General features: G+C 44.6%; 1 protein-coding gene across 13 annotated transcripts in view; it reads right to left on the bottom strand.

Moving 5' to 3' along the window:
- magi1b (membrane associated guanylate kinase, WW and PDZ domain containing 1b) overlaps positions 1–21,724 on the bottom strand; it is a 679,590-nt gene that overhangs the window by 231,743 nt on the left and 426,123 nt on the right. The window contains exon 1 of one of the 13 annotated variants that reach the window (XM_072472324.1): positions 19,298–19,316. The exons of 11 other annotated variants lie outside the window; for them this stretch is intronic. The gene's annotated coding sequence lies outside the window, so the exon portion shown is untranslated. Of the gene's footprint in view, positions 1–19,140; positions 19,271–19,297; positions 19,317–21,724 lie in introns of those variants that run through there. One more of the 13 variants, XM_072472323.1, reaches the window with a different exon arrangement.

Raw genomic sequence — 21,724 nt, 5'->3', positions numbered from 1 at the left:
GAGGAAGAGTTGGGTTGTGATTTTTCGCCTGAGTGGGTTCTTCCCGGCGGTGGAGGATCGATGTGAGCGTTGTTCAAGGGGGCTGGTGAACCACTCGCACAGGTTTTGGTCCTGCCCGATATTAGGGAAGTGCTGGGACTCTTTTTTCGAGACTATCTCAGAGAGTTTGGGGGTAAAGGTGGCAGCCGAGGGTGGCGATATTGGGGGTTTCGGATGGACCTAAGTTGCAGGAAGGGAAAGGGCTGATGTATTGGCTTTTGCCTCCCTGATGGCGCAGAGATGGAGGACATCGGAGTCGCACCGGACGATGATTTGGGTGGGGGGGATCTATCGGAGTTTTTTCATCTGGAGAAAATTAAGTATGCCATTAGGGGGTTGGAGGAGAGATTTTGTTCGAATGGAGGCTGTTCATCTCCTTCTTTAAGAATTGGTAGATGGGGGGGGGGGGGGGGGGGATTGCACATACAGGGGGCATATGGGATGGATTGGTGGGTGGTTTGTTTATTCTAAAAATTGTATAAAGTTGAGTGATTGTGTATATTGTAAAATGGAACATGTCTTGAATAAAAATATTTTTTTAAAAGCTTGATGCTACACTATTTTAACATGTAGTGTTCACCTTACCCCATTCAAGCGCATCCCATTGCAATCCTATTTCTCATATCATCTTTCAGAATGACTTTTCTTTTGAATTCTTCTAACTTATTACTTTTCTCAAAGATGATTCTTTGAAAAGATTCTTATCCCTACACTTGTTCTTTTGTTATTCTTGTTGAATACCCCTTTAATGTTTTTTAAAATTATTTGGCACCTTCAGTAGCCAAGTGAATAAATACAATCAATGCAATACTGGGCTATTAAAATATGGAATTTTCCAGATTCAATCTTAATCGGCATAAAGTGAAATGATTTTCGCGAAGGCTGTGACAGGAGTAGTAAAACTGAGGTCAAAGGTATTTGCTATGGATGGAAAATATGCAGACAGCTGAAGATTTAGTTAGTCACTATTGCCTTTAAGATGCAAGTGTATGTGCCTGGGCAGTGGATGAAGACAGCATTAGGCTCAGCTGTGATTAGGCTTTCCAACTCTGATTGGAATTATTCTGGATGGGCGTTCATGTGACATTTAATCACGTGGCATTTAAGCACAATTAAGAATGGCCACTTGGAGGCAGCTGGCATCACGTCTCAGAAAGTCAGTGCCAGACAAAATGCACCCCAGCGTGAGCTCCTGCCAGGCAATTTGACTACATCACAGGAACAGGACAGAAGACTTGCACTCGCACAGTTACAACACTGGCATCTACTCAACAATGTGCACCCAGGTATTTCCTGTCTACAAAAGGCAGGAAAAATCCAATCAGGCCAATTATCACCGCATCAGTCTACTCTCGATCATCAGCGAAGTGATGGAAGGTATCGTTCACAGTATTATTAAGCATTGATGTTCAGTTTGATTTCCACCAGGAACACTGAGCTCCTGACCTCTTTATAGCCATGGCCCAAACATGGACAAAAGAGCTGAACTCAAGAGGAGAGATGTGAATCTCATCACCAAGTAGCATTTGGTTGAGTGTGGCCTTGGCAAAATTGGAATCGATGGGAATCATGGGGAAAATTCCCCACTGGTTGGAGTTTTACCTAGCACAAAGGAAGATGGTTGTGGTTACTGAATGCCAATTATCTCAGCCCCAAGAATATCACTGCTGGCATTCCTCAGGGTAGTATCATAGCTCAGCCATCTTCAGCTGCTTCAATTACCTTCCCTACACCATTCGTCAGAAGTGGAGATGTTGGCTGATGATTGTACAATGTTCAGTAGCATTTGAAACTCCTCAGATATCGAACCTGTCCGTATGCAGAGAGGTCAGGAGATTATTCAGGTTTTGGCTGCTAAGTGGGAAGTTACATTTGTGCCCAAAACTGCCACACAATGACCATCTCCAACAAGAAATAAATTAACCATATCACCTTGACATTCAATGGCATTACCATAGCTGAAACCCCCCACTATTAACATCCTGGGAGTTACATTGACCAGAAACTGAACTGGACCAGCGATAGGTCCAGCTAAAGGCAGCACCTTCCAAACCTACAACCACTACTATCTAAAAGAACAAGGGCAGCAGATACATGGGAACATCACCAACTGGAAGTTCCCCTCCAAAACACTCACCATCCTGACTTGGAAATATATCGCCGATGCTTCACTGTTGCTGGGTCAAAATCCTGGAATTCTCTCCGTAACAGCAGTGGGTGTACCTACACCACATGGACTTCAGCAATTCAAGAAGGCAGCTCACCACCAACTTCTCAAGGGCATTTATGGATGGACAACAAATGCTGGCCTCGCCAGCAAAGCCCACATCCCATAAAAATTAATTTTCAAAATATATAAATACTATGGCTACAAGGGCAGATAAAAGATTGGGAACTCTGAGGTGACAAACTCCGTTCCTGACTCTCAAAGCATGTCCACGATGTATGAGGCACAAATCAGGAGTGTGATGGAAAACTTTCCACTTTCCTCGATAAGTGCAGCTCCAACAACATTCAAGAAACTCAATCAATTGGTGGGGACCAGGAAAGTTCCATGCTACCTTGCAGTACCCTGTGACCTGCACACCCAATGAAAACTGACTGCAATGAGGCCTGGCCTGCAGGTGGGAGGCCCACACACTTTGAGGGCAAATGCAATAGGCTTACTTTTTGGTCCCCTGACACCACCGCCTTCTCTGCTCCCCATCCCAGCCAGCATTTCAACTTTAGTGGACCTCTGCGTCAGGTACTGTTATTTGCCTAACTTACCCCAAGCTTAATTTCATTGATACCAGAGGGTTTGCCAGAAAGATACATCAAGTGGAAAAATAACTAGCAGATCAGGATGCAAGACAGGTACTCCATTTCCCTCCTGCCCACAATATAACAACTGCAGAGAGAAGACGTAAACCACACAGTGCTTTGAGTGGTGTCACCTCTTCACAATAATGGCTGCACCACAGACTTATGTTGACACCATATTGAGATGTAAAGGTCTGCCTGAACTTTGCATTCACAGGCTCTACAGATACAGCCCTGTAGGAATAGTAATGGCCAACTGTGGCCTAGACTGCATCTCATTGCAGGCATGATGCAGTATTGACATATGGGGTGATGCAGCGCAGAGGAAAATCTTCCCCTCAAACATCTCATGCAGCACAACCTTAACTTCAGTCAAGTGTTGGGCTGTGCTGTCAGTCACTTGCTTGTAGACTGGTGCCCACTCCTATGAATCCCGGTTTCATCATTGTGACCTATAACCTCTTAATTACTTGCCTCTTTAGCTTTGGTTGCAAATGTGTTGAGATGCCTTTTAATAGCCTAAAGGAGTCATTTTCAAATGTAGGGTTGCGATCCCCCAATGGCCGCGACCTGCTTTTAAAAATGCTGGCTGGGGGGCAACACGGTGGCACAGCGGGTTAGCCCTGCTGCCTCACGGCGCTGAGGTCCCAGGTTCGATCCCGGCTCTGGGTCACTGTCCGTGTGGAGTTTGCACATTCTCCCCGTGTTTGCGTGGGTTTCGCCCCCACAACTCAAAGATGTGCAGCCTAGGTTGATTGGCCACACTAAATTGTCCCTTAATTGGAAAAAATGAATTGGGTACTCTAAATTTAAAAAAAAAAATTGCCGGCTCCTGCCGGCTTTCGGAATGCTGGCCGTCCGCCACATACGTGCCCCCTCAACAGCGCGCAGGCCGGAGCCCAGTGAGGCAGACCACCTCCTCCTGATGTCAGTCACCTGACCCAGGTGCAGATTCTTTTTTAAAATCCGGAAGTGGCGGCAGAGAGCAGGTCACGTGCCCCACACACTTGACGTTACGTGCTCTGGGCACGAATGAGATTCCTCCATTTTGTGGCTACCAGCAGTGCTGGTGTGAGCTTCACGGCCTCTGGTGAACAATCCATTAAAAAGCTGAAATCAGGACTTCCGGTGGTGGCCATGGAGGGGTAGGTCGCATATTTGATAGCTCCCGCCTGTAATGGATTTTTGGACCTTTTTCCCCCGGTTTCTTTCAGATTTTATGGGATAAAGCAGTGAAGAGTGAGACAGTAAGGAGAAACCCCCTCCGGTGTATGGCGAATTGGACCAGAAGTGGCCGTGTGAGACGATAAAGTCCTATAAGGGAGACGCAAGCAGAGCTGGTAACACGGGACAGCATGGCGGAGTGCAAGGGCCGCGGGGAGACGGCATATTTTTTCGAGGATTGCTTCGCCAGCTGAAGAAGGATACGCTGGACCCGATTAAGGCTTCGATTGATCAGTGGTTCAGAATCAGGAAACCGACGGGAGAGTGATCCAGGAGGACGAACAAAAGTTGTCCGAGCACGAGGAGTATACAACCGTGCTGGAAAGCAAGGTGGGGATGGTGAACGACCGCCAGAAAAGAATACAGGAGAAGCTGGACGACCTGGAGAATAGGTCCAGGAGGCAGAATCTCAGAATTCTCGGCCTCCCTGAAGGCAGTGAGGGATCAGATGCGAGGGCCTATGTGACGGACATGTTGGAGAAGTTGATGGGGCTGGGGCGTTCCCTCGGCCCCTCGAATAGGACAGAGCGCACAGAGCCCTCGCGAGAAAGCCCAGAGCGAACGAACTGCCGAGGGCCATGGTGGTACGTTTTCACCGTTTCATGGACAAGGAACACGTTTGCGGTGGGCCAAGAAAGAACGGAGCAGCAAGTGGGAGAACTGTGAGTTGCGCATTTATCAAGACCTGGGAGCGGATTTGGTCAAGAGGCGAGCTGGGTTCAGTCGGGCAAAAACAACCCTCTTCAAGAAGGGGGTGAAGTTCGGGATGCTGTACCCAGCCCACCTGTGGGTCACACATGAGGAACGGGACTTCTACTTTGAAACGCCAGATGAAGTATGGACCTTTATTAAAGAAATGAAGCTGGAGGCGAATTAAAAGACACTTAAGCCTTGGAGAAGTACTGTGGCAGCGATTTGTGGTGCTGGATTGTAAAGATTTAAGTAGCTCTATGTGAAATAATGGGCTGTGTAGATGGTTAAAGGTTGACCTGTCTTGCAGGGACCTTGTTAGAGGGGGGGGATGGGCTTTGAATTTAGTTCTGCTTTTTGGGTGACTATTTTTCTAAAGTGATTGTTTCTTCACTGTTTTTTTCTGTTGTTTGGTTACTGGGGAATGTGATGCTTTTAAAATGTTTATTCATGCAGGGGGGGGGGGGCGGGGAAGAGAGGAGAATACAATAGGGAGACAGACTGCTTGGTACCAGGGGTGGGAGCTATCCAGTCAGCATGGGTCAGCTGACTCTCAGAAGAGCAGTGGGGGGTGGACAGGTGTTATGCTGGAGCTTGACTTGGGGGATTGGGTTTTTAGTGTTGTTGCTAGGGGGGGGGGAGAGAGCTGCTTTGCTGACAGGGGAGGAACTGTTACTAGGGGACAAATGGGAGGTCAGGAACGGCGACAGCCCGAGTGGGGACTTGAGGTAAGCGGAGGGCGCGAGCTCGAGGCTGGACTAAAAAGGGTGATGGCTAGTCGGCAGGAGGTGGGGGGGGGGGGGTGTTAGAAGCCCCACCCCCATCCAGTTTGATCACATGGAGCGTGAGGGGACTGAATGGGCCGGTCAAGAGGGCTCGTGTGTTTGCGCATTTGAGGGAACTGAAGACGGACGTGGCAATGCTACAAGAGACACACCTAAAGATTACAGATCTGACAAGATTAAGGAAGGGGTGGGTTAGCCAAGTGTTCTACTCAGGACTGGACTCAAAGACCAGGGGGGTAGCGATCTTGATCAGCAAACGAGTGGCATTCGAGGCGGGGAGAATCGTGTCAGACAAGGGGGTTAGGTCCATAATGGTGAGTGGGAAGCTGGAGGGGGTGCGAGTGGTACTTGTGAACATATATGCTCTGAATTGGGACAACGTGGAATTTATGAGGCGGGTGTTAGGTAAGATCCCAGACTTAGAGTCACATAATCTGATCATGGGAGGGGACTTCAACACAGTCATTGATCCGGAATTGGATCGGTCAAAATCCAGGACAGGGAGGGGGCCGGCTGCGGCAAAGGAATTGAAGGGTTTTATGGAACAGATGGGGGGAGAGACCCATGGAGGTTTGCACGGCCGAGGACGAAGGAGTTTTCCTTTTGTTCACATGTCCACAAGATATACTCTCGCATCGACTTTTTTGTTCTGAGCAGGGCGCTAATACCGAAGGTGGTGGATCAGGAGTACTCGGCAATTGCAGTGTTGGATTATGCCCCGCACTGGGTGGATCTACAGGTTAGTGTGGAGAGAGGGCAACGCCCACTGTGGAGACTGGATGTGGGGTTGCTAGCGGACGAGGCGGTCTGTGGGCAGGTTAACAAGTCCATCCAGAATTACCTGGAAACAAATGATATGGGGGAGGTCTCTGCAGCGACGGTCTGGGAAGCTTTGAAGGCAGTAGTTAGAATAGTCACTCGATACAGGCCCACACAGAAAAGGTGGAACGGGCTGAGAGGGATAGATTAGTGGAGGAGACACTCCAGGTGGACAGGGGATACTCGGAGGCCCCGGAGGCGGGGCTACTGAGGGAGCAGCGGAAGTTACAGGTGGAGTTTGGGCTGTTGACCACAGGGAAAGCAGTGGAACTGTTGAGGAAAGCAAGGGGGGGGCGATCTATGAGTACGGGGAAAAGGCAAGCAGAATGTTGGCGCACCAGCTCAGGAAAAGAGAGGCGGCCAGGGAGATAGGGTAAGTAAAGAATAGAGACGGGAATACTGTCCTGGACCCAGTGGGGGAGAACGAGGTGTTTAAGGACTTTTACAGTAAATTATATGAGTCGGAACCCCCGACTGGGGTGGAGGGGATAAGGCAATTTCTGGATCAGTTGAGGTTCCCGAGGGTGGAGGAGGACCTGGTGGAGGGGCTGGGAGCCCCAATTGAAATTGAGGAAAAAAATCAAGGGGCTGGAGGGCATGCAGTCGGGCAAGGCCCCGGGGCCTGACGGCTACCCGTGGAATTCTATAAGAAGTTTTCAGAGATATTGAGCCCATTGCTGGTGAGAACATTTAACGAAGCAAGAGAGAAGGGAGTCCTCCCCCCAACAATGTCGCAGGCCTCGATTTCATTGATCTTGGAATGGGAGAAGGATCCGGAGCAATGCGGGTCATACAGGCCGATTTCTCTACTGAATGTGGATGCCAAACCGCTGGCTAAGATACTGGCCACAAGGATTGAGGACTGTGTCCCGGGGTGATACGGGAAGACCAGACGGGATTTGTTAAGTGCAGGCAACTCAAAACCAATGTTCGAAGGCTTCTAAATTTTATTATGATGTCCTCAGAAGGAGAGGAAGCGGAGGTGGTGGTAGCGATGGATGCGGAGAAGGTTTTTGATCGGGTGGAGTGGAATTACCCGTGGGAGGCGCTGGGAAGGTTTGGGTTTGGTGAGGGCTTTATTAACTGGGTGCGGTTGCTCTTTCAAGCACCAGTAGCGAGTGTGCGCCGAAATTCGGGGTATAATTGAACATGGGGAAAAGCGACATGTTTGCGATCCAGGCAAGAGGACAGGAGAAGAGACTGGGAGAGCTGCCGCTTAGAATGGTAGGTACGAGCTTTCGATATCTGGGAATCCAGGTGGCCCGGAAATGGGAGGTACTACACAAGTTAAACCTATCCCGGTTGGTAGAACAAATGGAAGGGGACTTTAAGAGATGGGACATGCTCCCGCTATCACTGGCAGGGAGGGTACAGACCGTGAAAATGACAGTCCTCCCCAGATTTCTGTTAGTTTTTCAGTGCCTCCCCATCTTCATCCCTAAGGCCTTTTTCAAGCGGGTGAATAAGATTATTTCGGGCTTTGTGTGGGCGGGTAAAACCCCGCGAGTGAAGAAAGTGTTGCTGGAGCGCAGTCGGGGGGAGGGTGGGTTGGCGCTGCCGAACATCTGCAATTACTACTGGGTGGCTAATATAGCCATGATCAGGAAGTGGGTAGTGGGGGAGAGGTCGGCATGGAAGCGGATGGAGGCGGCGTCATGTAAAGACACCAGTCTGGGAGCATTGGTAACGGCACCTCTGCTGTTCTCGCCGGCCCGATACTCCACAAGCCCGGAGGTAGTGGCGGCTCTGAGGATCTGGGGGCAGTGGAGGATATATAAGAGAGTGGAGGGAGCATCGATTTGGACCCTGATTTATAACAAGCACAGGTTTGTACCGGGTAGGCTAGATGGCGGGTTCTGGAGTTGGCAGAGGGCAGGAATTAGAAGGATGGGATATCTATTTATGGATGGGAGCTTTCCCAGCAAATGAAAGATTAAACAGTCAAAACTTCAAAGGCATTTGAAGACTAAGCATGGTGAGTTTGAGGACAAACCTCTTGGTTTATTTGCAATGGCTACATTGAGAACTTATATCAGCTGAAGTCCTTGGCAGAAATTTAACATCGAATGACAAAGCAAGTGAATTCGTGAAGACCAAGAAGGCTCACTTGTCATATTAAAGATGAGCGAAAATGGTGGGTTGTAAAGTTCGGGCAGCGTGGGTCACAGTATCCAGGCGGCGTGGGTCGCAAAGGTCGGCCGGCGTGGGTCGCAAAGGTCGGCCGGCGTGGGTCGCAAAGGTCGGCCGGCGTGGGTCGCAAAGGTCGGCCGGCGTGGGTCGCAAAGGTCGGCCGGCGTGGGTCGCAAAGGTCGGCCGGCGTGGGTCGCAAAGGTCAGCCGGCGTGGGTCGCAAAGGTCGGCCGGCGTGGGTCGCAAAGGTCGGTCGGCGTGGGTCGCATAGGTCAGCCGGCATGGGTCGCAAAGGTCGGCCGGCATGGGTCGCAAAGGTCGGCCAGCGTGGGTCGCAAAGGTCGGCCGGCGTGGGCCACGAAGGTCAGCCGGCGTGGGTCGCAAAAGTCAGCCGGCGTGGGTCGCAAAGGTAGGCCGGTGTGGGTCGTGATGGTCGGCTGGGTTGAGTCCTGAAAGTTGGCCGGTTGGTAAAAATGGGTCCCCGGAAAAAAAGTTTGAAAAACATTGCTTCAAACCATTGCCAATTGACATCACCTATACAAACTTACTTTAGAGTTTACTTAAGAAATTAGGAGTTCTTAAAGAAAGTGATGAAGTAAACCAATTTATAGCATGTCTCAGGAACTCTCATTCTGCAATGCTTTCAAGGCACAAATGAGATAATATAACTTCAATGCATGTGCTCAATAATGAACAAAATTTCCCATTTTCTGAATAATCTCAATGAGAACTACATAGCTTCAGCCAAAAATTATCAATGGTGGCACGAAACAAAGTGTTTCAAACTCAGTAATTACTGTAGAATAGTAAAGCACATTATATTATTGAACTGCTTATTTATAATTGGGTTATAGGTGAAGCTTAAACACTTCATGTTGGCAATTATTTCTTTATTTTCTCCTTCCTCTCACAGGAATGATGTAATGTTTGGAGCATTTGACTCAAAGGCTGTTGAGAGATAATTCAGTAATTCAGGATGGTATGCATGGACAACCGTATGCCGATTTTATTATTTATTCTTTATCTTAGTTCTCTCTCGCTATATATGTATTGCGGGGAACTTGACTAGTAAAAACACAGTTTTGTATCTACAGGTCCACTGATATATTATTAATTGTACTGGTGTAACAGCTTAAATATTTATTTATAACAAGTATTACATTAAACCAATAGTTGAAGCAATATAGCTTTGGTAAGCATTTAATACTGGTTCATAGCAGGCACTTCAAAAATGAAGCCTCCAAATTAAATTAATTATGTTCCTACTTTCCAGGCGCAGTGAAGGACTACAAAAGAGAAACTGATTAACAAAATGGAATACTGTGACTTTTTTCCTAGAGTCTAAATCATTGATGGTCATCAATGATATCCTTTGCTTTCTGTCCATCCAAAACCTTTCTGTTATGTTCCACATTTCTGAACATTCCACTGTCCCTTATGTGGCCCGTTTTCTCTGTGTTATCCCCCCTAGGATCTATTCGCTTTAGTGGATTTTCCAGTAACTTCATTGCCGTGTTATTGTAAGCCTACTTGTGACACTAATGAAGATTATTATGATTTTTATTTGCTCACATATTTTCTTTTTCTGCCCAGATACCCATGGTGTGCCTTATGATTCTGTCTCCTATACTTTATCACCGACATACTACACCTTTAAGAAATCATCTGACAACAAGGAGCCAACTTTCACCTGTAGGTTGAGGATGTTGAAGGAAATCACTAGCACCACTGTTTCAAAGACTGCTGCCATATTCTCTGACTGTCTGAGGGACAGTAACCAGCAATGAGTCTACAATTCCTTCAGCTTAATGTTGCCAAAACAAAACTATCCTTTTTGGTTTTCAACAGTCCCAACTACATCTCTGGCGCCATTAACCATGCTGGCTATATTGAATAGTGTGGGACCTGACTGCTCTGAGCTTTGTGATAACCTAACTATTCAATCAGTCACCAAGATCATGGGGCGAAATTCTCCTACCCGCCCCGCCACATTTCTGCGTCGACCGGCCGGCGGGAGTCTCCGTAACACCGGCCGGTCAATGGGGTTTCCCATTGTGGGGCAGCCCCACGCCGTCGGGAAACCCCCCGGTGCCGGCAGAACGGAGACTCCCGCCGGCGGAGAATGACGCCCCATGTTTTTCCACCTTTAAAATATTTCCTGTTTTTGCCCCATCATTCCTTCTTCTGCTAAACCACAGATTCCCTTTTCTTATTCACGCTACAATCTCCCAATCAGATTTCTCACTATTCCAACTTAGATACGTATTACCACTCCTTCATAATCTCCAAACCAAAGTCCTGGAACTCCCGATCAACCAACCCAATCCGGTTGTACCTTCGCCACATGGTCTTTTTTGTTGTTTCATGGGACATGGGTGCCACTGGCAAGATCAGCATTTAATGCCCTTCTCTAATTACCCTTGAGAAGGTGGTGGTAATCTATGTTATTGAACCGCTGCAGTCCATGTGGTGTAGGTACACTCACAGTGCTGTTCGGAAGTAAGTTCCAGGATTTTGACCCAGCGACCTTGAAGGAAAGGCAATATAGTTCCAGGTCAAGACAGAGATGCAGCAACTCAAGAAGAAGGGTCACTACCACCTTCACAATGGTAATTCGAGATTGGTAATAAATGCCGACCTTATCACCAATGCATATCAATCACTCCCATCTTTGCTACGCTCCATGGACTTTAACATCTACCTCCACTTCTTCACCTATAATTTACTTCAACACTAGATTCAGCTCACTCCCCAGTGGTTCTCTTTGTGCCGATCATTCCCAAACTCAGTTGGTCTTCTTGACACCTTATTGCTTTGGCGATTCTTTCACTCTTGCGTCCACATTATCCCCCCTCAGAATCCTCCTTTTCCCATTGTAAGGCACTGAAAGAAGCTCCTCTATGAAAAGGCGCACTGAAAATAATAATCGCTTATTGTCACTAGTTGGCTTCAATGAAGTTACTGTGAAACGCCCCTAGTCGCCACATTCCGGCATCTGTTTGGGGAAGCTGGTACGGGAATTGAACCCGCGTTGCTGGTCTTGTTCTACATTACAAGCCAGCTGTTTAGCCCAGTGCGCTAAACCAGCCCCTAAAATACAATTCTCGTCATTGCTGCTGCTACAGCAATTCCCAATTTCCAAACCCGCCATCATGTTCATGTATTGGGGACACAGGAGTCAGTGAAGCTTGAGACTGACTTGCAGAGTCTCATAGAAAAGATTGGAGGTTCTTAGTCAAATAGTTCCTGAGGCAAATTTAATTATATAGTAGCTAAGAAACTAAAACTGGATCAGTAGAACAGCATGAAATCTAGCACCTCTGCTCACACAGTGTTCAGTTTAGCCATTCTGTTATAAATTAGCATAGTATGGGTTCTTGCGACGAGTTCCGACTGAATTTCTGAAGCGCTTGAAACACTATCCATGAATCAGAAATCATCATTTACATTAATAATTACAAATCAAACAATGTTAGGCATTATAATTTACATTAGTTTGCAGGATGGACCTGTCAGGTTCAACAGTTGCCAATGAAATTGCTGATAATATATGAACTTTGGTTTGTGGAACTCACCCGTCATTATAAGTATCTGCTGTACCTATTACTCTTGTAGGTGACACTGTGATAACATTTTTCAATATTAGTTGTCACTCAACAGCTGCTGCAGCCACTTTATTCCCATTGCTGCAATTATGCAGTTTATAAGATTGTTATGTTTTGGGACTGTGTCTTTTAATTAAGGTAAAATGAGACAGGTTATGTGACCAGTTGTGGAGTCCGCCTGAGAGCAAACCGGGTGGTGTTGCTGGGACTCCAGAATTGCTGCCCAGTCAGATTGGCTGGCAGCTCTCTGAGGCAGCTGCCTATGTGCTAACAGCGGATAGGCTGTTGTCTCTAAGATCCCATAAAAATGAGGAGAATGCCAGGGTAAAAACAATTGTGCTTTAAACTGTCCATTTATTTCCAGGAGAAAAGAGAATTGCCATCTCATGGATAGCTAATCAGCATCTTGAATTGGATACATTGTCCATGTGATCCATATTGCCATGGAGATGGCTTTTGAGAAGGGAAGGGTTTTGAAGATATCCCTGAAACCTCAACGACAAGGCTAGTTTGCCAGGATAGGGAGAGCAGCTATAGGCAGCAAGATAAGGTGGTTCACCATGTGGTTCATTGTGCAGGAAGTTCATGCTCGGATTGAGAAGAATGAATTAATGAGCAGTTTAAACAAGGCTGGAAGATTTCCTTAGCTTGCACTAGAGGAAGTATCTCTGGGGGAAACACTGAAGTTCCCAGGATGAGAAAGGAAAAGAACCAAAGTAAACTAAGAATCACCTGGACTTGTTCCAGAAAAAATGAATGTCGACATAAAGTACATCTGTGAAGTGTTTTTGGTTGTGCCAAAAGAAAAGTGGGAAAGTTCGGTTTTGTGGTTTAAAGTATAAATTACCTGTAAAGATAATGTTTAGTCAATATTGCTTTAATGTTTTGTTATAGTAAATAGCTTAGAACTTGAAATCTTGCTGTGCCATCCTTCCAGCTATTAACTAGAAGTTTGAATTTCTCGATGGAGATTGTAGCAGCATAAATCATTCAAATCTTTTCTACAATATGTTTTTATTTGCCTCTTGTAAATAGAAATGTCTAATGACTGAATAAGGTATTAGAGTAAACAAAATATTCAAAAATTATATATTTCACAAGAACATAATTTATCAAATGAATTGTCTTTTGTGTAATTTAATACTTTCATTTAAAAGGCTACTTACCTGAAGACCACCCTCTTCCAAATCCCTGGGCTTGGACTTAGTACTTTTGCCAGCGCTACAATACTATGAGAAGAATTTGAATGGTACAGTCTGAACATGTGCAATGCAGCATAGAATTCCTACAGTGCCGAAGGAGGCCCATTGAGTCTGTACTGACCCTCTGAAAGAGCACTCCACCGGGGTCCTATCCCCATAACCCCTCGGATTGATCATGGCCATTCCACCTAACCTGCACATCTTTGGACTGTGGCAGGAAGCGGGAGCACCTGGAGGAAACCAAACTCTGCACAGACAGTCACCCAAAGCCGGAATCGAATCTGGGTCCCTGGCGCTGTGAAGCAGTAGTGCTAACCACTTGTATCAGTAATGCTCAGTTAGGTCCAGCAAAGGAATATTTTTCTTCAGTTTCTTGCTCTATCTGCTCAGGAGCTTTTCTTCAAATAATTTCAAAATACTAGAAGACAAATTTTTAACATTTGGTTAAAAAAATTATAGAACTAAAATAGAGGCACCGCATGTGTGTGTGTCATGTGCACCAAAAGACGCATAACAAATAGAAACAAGAGTAGACCATACGACCCGCTGAGCCTGCTCTGCCATTCAATACAACTAATACTAATCATCGGCCTCAACTCCCTTTAACCCTCAATTCGCTGAGACACCAAAAATCTATTTCACTCTTAAATATATTTCTCTGGAGTAGATTCTTCAATGATTTGTGTGAAGAAATTGTCATCTCAGTCCTAAGTGATCACCCCCTACCCCATCCTGAGAATGTGCCCAATTGTTTTAGATTCTCGAGCCAGGGTAAACAACCTAGCAGTGCCTACCATACTGAGCCTTTTCAGAAATGAGTATGCTTCATTGAGATGACCTCTTGTTCTTCTGATCTCCAGAAAACATAGACCCTATTTCCTCAGCCTCTCATCATAGGACAACCCTCTCAACCTCGGAACCAATTTAGTGAACCTTCACTGTACCACCTTCAATGCAAGTATATCCTTCCTTAAAAATGGAAGACAAAACTGTACACCATATTCCAGACCTGGTCTCACCAAAGCCCTGGACAAGGTTCTTCTGCAAGACTTCTGTATGATTGTACTCCAATCGTCTTGCAATAAAGGCCAAGAGATTGGAAAGAAAGAATACATGACGGTGTTTTTATAACACGTGTTGTATCTTTGGTTTTGATGTTCCATAAACTTCCAAAAATCGCATAAAACTGAACGAGGGAGGAGCAGAGAGAGATGAGGGTCAGAAAGAAGGACAGAGGCACGCTTTCTTCATTTCATGTTGTGTCTAAACATTAGAATTTTGAAGCCAACTGATTATCCCGCTGACATTTAGAAAAGGTCAAAGTTAATAACGTACATCTATAAGACAGAAATTCTAATACCTGCGAAGCAGAAGCAGAAAAGAAGACAAAAAGTGAACACAAGTAGAGAAGCACTTTTTCCCTCAAATTTGATCTACTTTTTAAATGGTGAATCTAGAATGCAAACAAAGCCTCTGAGGGAGGCAAATGGAACAGGAGGGGCAGTATGAGGCAAGGCAGGGTCAGGCGACAAGGAAGAAGGAAAAACAGGAAGGAAAACAAAGGGGAGGAGGGGAAGAGAAAGAGGAGGGAATGGGTGTTGGAAAAAGTGGGAGAGGAGAATGGATAAGGAGGATGCGCGAAGAAGAGAGCAGGGGCGGGGAAGGAGGGGCGAGATACTGTTTAAAACTGTATGGGGCTCTGGCATCTCAGCACCTACTCTCAGAGAGAATGAGTGAGAGTGGAGGCAGTGTGAAGGAAATATTTAAGAATTTTTGACTAACAGTGTCGCAACATGGGAGGATAGAAGATTTATATGTGTAAGTCAAAGATGAAGTAGTAAGGGGTAGAGATGGGGCAGGCGATGATTGGAAGGTGAAAGGAGTGGAGAATGCAATAAGACTGAGGGGAACTGGTGGGGGGGGGGGGGTTGTTGATGGGGAAACATGAAAACCACGCTCCTGGAAGGCCCCATCCCAACTGAAACCATTGGAATCTCCATTCTGACACAAAAGCATCAAGTGAAGACAGGATTCAGTAGAGTGCACACCTTTGCCGTGCTGTGTTACTTCAACATAATAATGATGCAGTTCTTCCATGAGGTTTTCCCCAACCTGCTTGATACCCTAACTACAAAGCTGAGAAAAGAAAGCTTTTTATTAAGAGCTTCTATCTCACTGACTAGGTTTCATGCCAATCCATCCAACAACCTGCTCTGAAAGCTCTGTTCATGTTGACAGCTGCGACAAATTATACCACAACTGTTCGGACAATCTACAACAGTCGAAAGCAGTCAACAGCATCCCAAATAAAACAACCCATGACATTCTTTAAAAAAAAGTAAATTCTCCCTATCTCCCAACGTTAACCAGTCCTTAAAAAAATTCCAGGAACCGGATCTGCAGCTTCGCCAAAAACTAAATAGTTTCTCCTTGGGCCACACCCAGTGTACCACATTTTGCTGAAATCCATTCATTAGTTTTGGAAATATACTGCTTACAGGTAAATGGACAAACAGACTAACAAACAGGCTCAAAAACATTACCTACGGCCACCTTTAGCGCCAGAGGTAATAACACCCACCACCTCCGCCTTTAAAGGAAATAGGTAAAAGTAGAAAACACAGATTAAGCCAAAAACAAAAATAATTAACAGAGGAAGTGAAGGAGAGGCATCAAAAACATATGAGAGAATAACCACATACTCTAACTTAACATGGGTAATGTCACAAGAGATAGACTAAGAAAGACTTTAAAATTACAAATTGATTAATGCTTCCTCAGTGGATTAACTGAATGTATGTGTAACCCCCCCATCTCAAGACAGTCATTTTAAGCTGAGTCAGTATGGGGATTTAGCCAGGCCCTTCCTATATTTTCCTGTTGTTTCGTCCCATCACTTCCCTATTGCTGTGATCTCCAGGGACAAAACCATCACTAATGAGACAATGCCCAAATGTTTTAAGATATATAAATGAAGACCTTGAAAAGTACATTAATAGAACCTGTTCAGGCTGAAAGTGTACAGAACAACTTTTACCGAGGGCAGCACGGTGGCCCAGTGGTTAGCATTGCTGCTTCACGGCGCCGAGGTCCCAGGTTCGATCCCGGCTCTGAGTCACTGTCCATGTAGAGTTTACACATTTTCCCATGTCTGCGTGGGTTTCGCCCCCACAACCCAAAGATGTGCAAGCTAGGTGGATTGGCCACGCTAAATTGCCCCTTAATTGGAAAATATGAATTGGGTACTCTAATTTTTTTTTTAAAAAGAACAACTTTTACCTGAGACATGTCCCAGTACAGAAATAAGAGTAAAAAAGTAAATTACTGCAGATCCTGGAATCTGAAACAAAAACAGAAAAAAACTGGATAATCTCAGCAGGTCTTTTAAAAAAAAAAATTTTTTTTAGAGTACCCAATATTTTTTTTCCAATTAAGGGGCAACTTAGCATGGCCAATCCACCTGACCTGCACATTTTGGGGTTTTGGGGTGAAACCCATGCAGACATGGGGAGAATGTGCAAACTCCACAAGGACAGTGACCCGGGGCCGGGATCGAACCTGGGGCCTCAGTGCCGTGAGGCAGCAGTGCTAACCACTGCACCACCATGATGCCCTCAATCATAGCAGGTCTAACAGCATCTATATGCTTTGACAAAGAGTCATCCAGACTCGAAACGTTACCTTCTCTCTCCACAGAAAGAAGTGTCCCATTTAGTTATGGCAAGTGAAGGAAGATGTGGAAGAGGATCACCTCACCACAAGGTGAGCGAATCAGTTGCAATTCCTGCTGCTTTACTGTAAACACCAGATTCCCCAGAGACACAGGCTGATTGATGAAACAGGTGAAATGTTATCTTAACTAAAGATAACAACACTGAAAGCAGAGTAATTCTGCAGTTCGCAGACACAACAGGGTCATAACTACATTCACGGCGTGTCAAATCATAATTACTAATCGGACAAAGAGAAAAAATGAAAACCGATGCATTTGGGAATTTTTTTCCCAATAATCTGTTGGTTTCAAGCTAGAAAACCTTGCAAAACTACCAAAGAGGAGACATAAAAGGGCGTGTTCAATGCTCATTTGGCTCAATATAGATGCTTTCCAATGAAACTTCCAATACCCACAAAGTGGTTTTCATAATTAATTTCTGTGGTGTCATCTTGCTCTTTTGAGTGTTGGGGAATGCATTTATTTAGTTAGTGGAGAACCTAAGCGGTCTATTTTAAATAGATGTAGATGCTGACAAGCGCTCATCGATTAAACAATGACTCAAGCAGAGAGCTCCAATTCTCAAGTTGGTGCATTTTGTGCAGCAGATTTCTGGAATGAATGACAACAGATTTTTACCAATTGCAAATTGATTTAAATTACAAAGTGATTTAAGTGGGTAGTCGAAGAAAAATCAACCACATATGCACAAAGACCACGGTTGCTACATTGTGAGATTGTACTGACAAGCGCAATATGCTTGTGAAGATAGCCCGTCCAATTCAAGTGCACTTTGTTTGGATGGGGACACCTTCAGCCAGCCGATATATTTCTGAAATTGACGCATGAAGCACAACTATACAATACAGGATTAAGTGTGAGACCTAGATGTCAGACCATAAAGGATTAGCATACAGAATGAGATTTCAAATCCAAAGGATACCAGAATATTCCGAAGTAAAGAAAATAATTCAGACAGTATTAGAAGATTTGCATAGTTTTAGTGAAGGGGTTTGCATGTGAACTAGGCCTGGGGAAACGTCAATCTGCTAATCATACTGCTGTCGTGACCCCAATGATTCATTTGAAATCACAGACATGTTACTATAAATTACAGATTCTCTGTTACCATGACAAAGCAGTTCCAATTTTTATTGCACTACTTACTGCATATTAATATACTGCAACCAACTGGTGCACTCCCTGGAATCCTAAAATTATACATTATTAATTTGGCTGACCAGACCAGAATGACTAACAATTTGTATGGTATTTACCGGCTCCCTTAATGTCGGAGTTCCAGCACTTGTACACCACAGAGCGACTTTCACTCATCAACTAGAGGACTGAAATCCTTGCAGGTTTTAAAACGCAAGATGGTTTCCCCATTACGATATCATGTATACAAAAAAGTTTAGAAAAAGATGGCATCAATTTAAAATTCTTGATCATGCAACAAAAAGAACGTTTGCTAAGCTATCATGAATATACATAGACTACTCAATATAATAATGACCACGGCCAGCTAACATCAGCTGGCACATCACAACAGCATACTTTACAGTTTATTGATAGAATGAATATATTGATTTCTCCAGACCCCAATGGTGCATCCTTTCTTATTTTACAATCTCTCATCCACTATTTTGACAAGGCTTTTAAAAATGCAGACTGAAAAGAAAAGAAAGAGGGGGGAAAAAAATCATGGCATCTAGTTCATTAAAATTTAGCTGGGCAACCCAACCTGCATTGCGGAGAGAACACAATGCAAGCGCCACGCTTCCTCCTGAATTTATTTCAAAGCTCTTTTGTTCTGAAAGCATCTGGACCTGATCTTAGCCTATTCCTGTCTGTTGACCTTCTTTCAATGCTGCACATCACCACTGAAGTGAAAAGAAGGTCCCAGTGAGCTGCTGGGCCTCATGTAAAGCCTGCGAGATGAATTAAAAGCACCACAAGCCATCTGTTCCCTAAGACAGGCGACTGCTGAACAAGTTCTCTACTCATGCACAACCCCAAGCTGCTAAACCTCACTAAACGCGCTACAGTCTTCACCACTGCACCGATCGTACAAAACGTCTTATATTGCCAAAGCTCACAATTTAAAACAAATTAAAATGGCATAAAATGTACCTATATACCGACAGTTGCCAGAATCCTTCGAAATTCAAAACCTGCATGAGGAATTAATCCTCTTTAAGTGCGATCGCGTCTCAAACCTTTCAGAAGAACGCTTTGCAGCCCGGCAGTACCGAGTGCCGAGAGATGACAGAAGCAGGGGTTTACTTACATCAGGGCTGCTGCCACACAACAAAAGATTTCAGGGAAGAATAATCTTCCGGCAGCTGACAGTGCAAAAGGGAGAAGTGCAGCAGCCTCGCTTTTAGATCATTCATGACATTTCTAGTACATGACAACAATGCCCATCTGCACAGAATTTACAGACTTGCAGGGTAAAAAAAGACATGCCAAAGCAGTCCTGAAATTCGGGCAAGTGTTTAAGAAGCAGCTGTTCATTTAAAAAATGCAAATGCCTGCATAAAATTATGTAACTTTATTCTTCTGTAAGATTGTATATACAACAATGCGTTGGAGGTAGGTAGGAATGAGTTATGGGACAAATATGTAATCTTGAGGTCCAACCCACTGCAATGAGCTGCGATCAAGCAGGAGCCAGCACAACTCCTCAAACTGGACATTTGTCTCCCCCTTTGCCAAACCATCTTGATTTCCCCATTGGCCAGAAGTCATCAGTTGATTGTCAAGGTCAGATTCAATCATGTTCCATGACCAACAGACTCAATGTCGGGTTCTTGAGAAAGGGGCCCTCTCGCAGCTTATTCGGAGAACTTTGCAATTTACCTGCATTGCTGATAATAACAATTTCAAAATATTCAGTCCGCTTCTGAGTAATATAAAAGAAAATCATGAATGGCACGAGTATTTATTTTAAATAAAGGTACACTTTGACTTGTCAAATATCCAGTTGAAGGCCCAATCTCTCCATCCACTAAGGGCAGTAAAACTAAACTTGCATTTTTATGGAACCTTTTATGATCTCAGGATGCTCCAAAGTACTTTACAACCAATGAAGTTATATGGAGTGTTGCAATGTACAAAAAATGACACTATTGGCAAGTGCACCCATGCCTTGAAACCTTCCAGTTACCCATCTACAAAAGCTTTGCTTTGGAAAATTTTAAACAGGATGGCATGTCAGATCAACACCTGAAGAATGGAGACTTATCCTAACTCTGTACACCACAGAGCGTCTTTCACTCATCAACTAGAGCTGCTCCCAAGAGGACAAGAGGGTGAGACCTGGCGAAGAGATGTCTCCAGCTAGCTCTCACAGTTGGACTTCGCATTTGAATCATCACTGTCTAGTACTTTGAAAATTTCTCTGTCTGTCTTTTGAATCCAGAGTTGCATTTCTTCATTTGTTTGATGTGATCACTGCCACCCAGCAGCATTGGAAAGGTCAACAGCTTTTGCAGTGGGTCTCTTAGCTTACAATACAATATACTTACAGTATACCTACTTACATATATGAGGACAGCAACAGTATTTTTGCATTATAGTGGATGAAATTTGGATCTGTGCAGAAGATGATTCAGATAGAGCACTGAAAATTACATTTGAATAATACAGTGGAAAATCACTATTTGGGTAGGTCATTATCATTCTCAGCTTCTGTAGAGAGATCAGGGGCAGGATTCAATTGACCAGGGTTTTCATCATCTGCCCTACTATCTCTTTACTCAACAATGTGAAATTTTATCCTGAGAGAACTTTGGAATGTTTTATGATATTATGAAAATTGTTGTTGCTGCTCTCTACAAGCCTGGTACTACAATTGAACGTTGATCTGGCTGTATTTGCAGAAACTAAACGACTCTTCCTGAAAGGTGCTCAATGTCGCCTGCACTCATTGGTTCACAGGGCTGCCGCTGGGGCCAGAAAATACAATACAATTTTAAAATGACTGACGCAGAACAATCTGTGCTGTATGTTTTTACTATCTTCCCTTTAAGCAGAACGTAATCAACATAAACAATACAACCAAAATTTGAAAAACCTGGACAATGGAACACTTATTATTCATGACAACAAAATAAGTATGAAAGTATTCATTTTAAAAGTGTGAACATGGGCTTCAACAGTAGCTGCTGTTCGAGCCTAAAGGAACAGGCCTCTAATAGGTTCCTCATCCTCTGCTGAATTGCCTCTGTGCCACTATGATAACAATAAAGAGGTGTTCCATTTGACCTTACTGTCCATTGACTGTATAGGAGGAGAAAATCAGTAAAGGGTCCTTCCTGCTCCTGGGGCTCTGCTCTTGCTGGACAGAATTGTTGTGAGAAGAGAAAGAATCAGTCTAGATCATGTGAAATGAACTGCCAATATTCAATATCTTTCCTCACACATGTAGGTGCTTGATTGGGATATCAGCAAGCTATCAGAAATTCCCAGCTGGAGTCAATGCTTCAGGCAAAAAAGGAAACAATTGGGCTGAGTGGGAGGAAAGAGATGTCTAAATTGAACATATTGAGCTGGTTCATTATTAGCCACCCATTCTTCCTCGAAGCTGTAATGTTAACCTGTAATTAAGATTCCATCAAGTACAGATAAGAGTTAGAAACACATAACCTGAATCTCTCTCATTCTCTCTATATTTGCAGCAGAGTTTATACATTATTATTGCAATTAGCATACT

Source organism: Scyliorhinus torazame, chromosome 13 (assembly GCF_047496885.1).
Source record: "Scyliorhinus torazame isolate Kashiwa2021f chromosome 13, sScyTor2.1, whole genome shotgun sequence".
Lineage (NCBI taxonomy): Eukaryota > Metazoa > Chordata > Chondrichthyes > Carcharhiniformes > Scyliorhinidae > Scyliorhinus > Scyliorhinus torazame.
The sequence above is the reverse complement of the archived record's forward strand: the minus strand, read 5'-3'. Positions and strand labels throughout refer to the sequence as shown.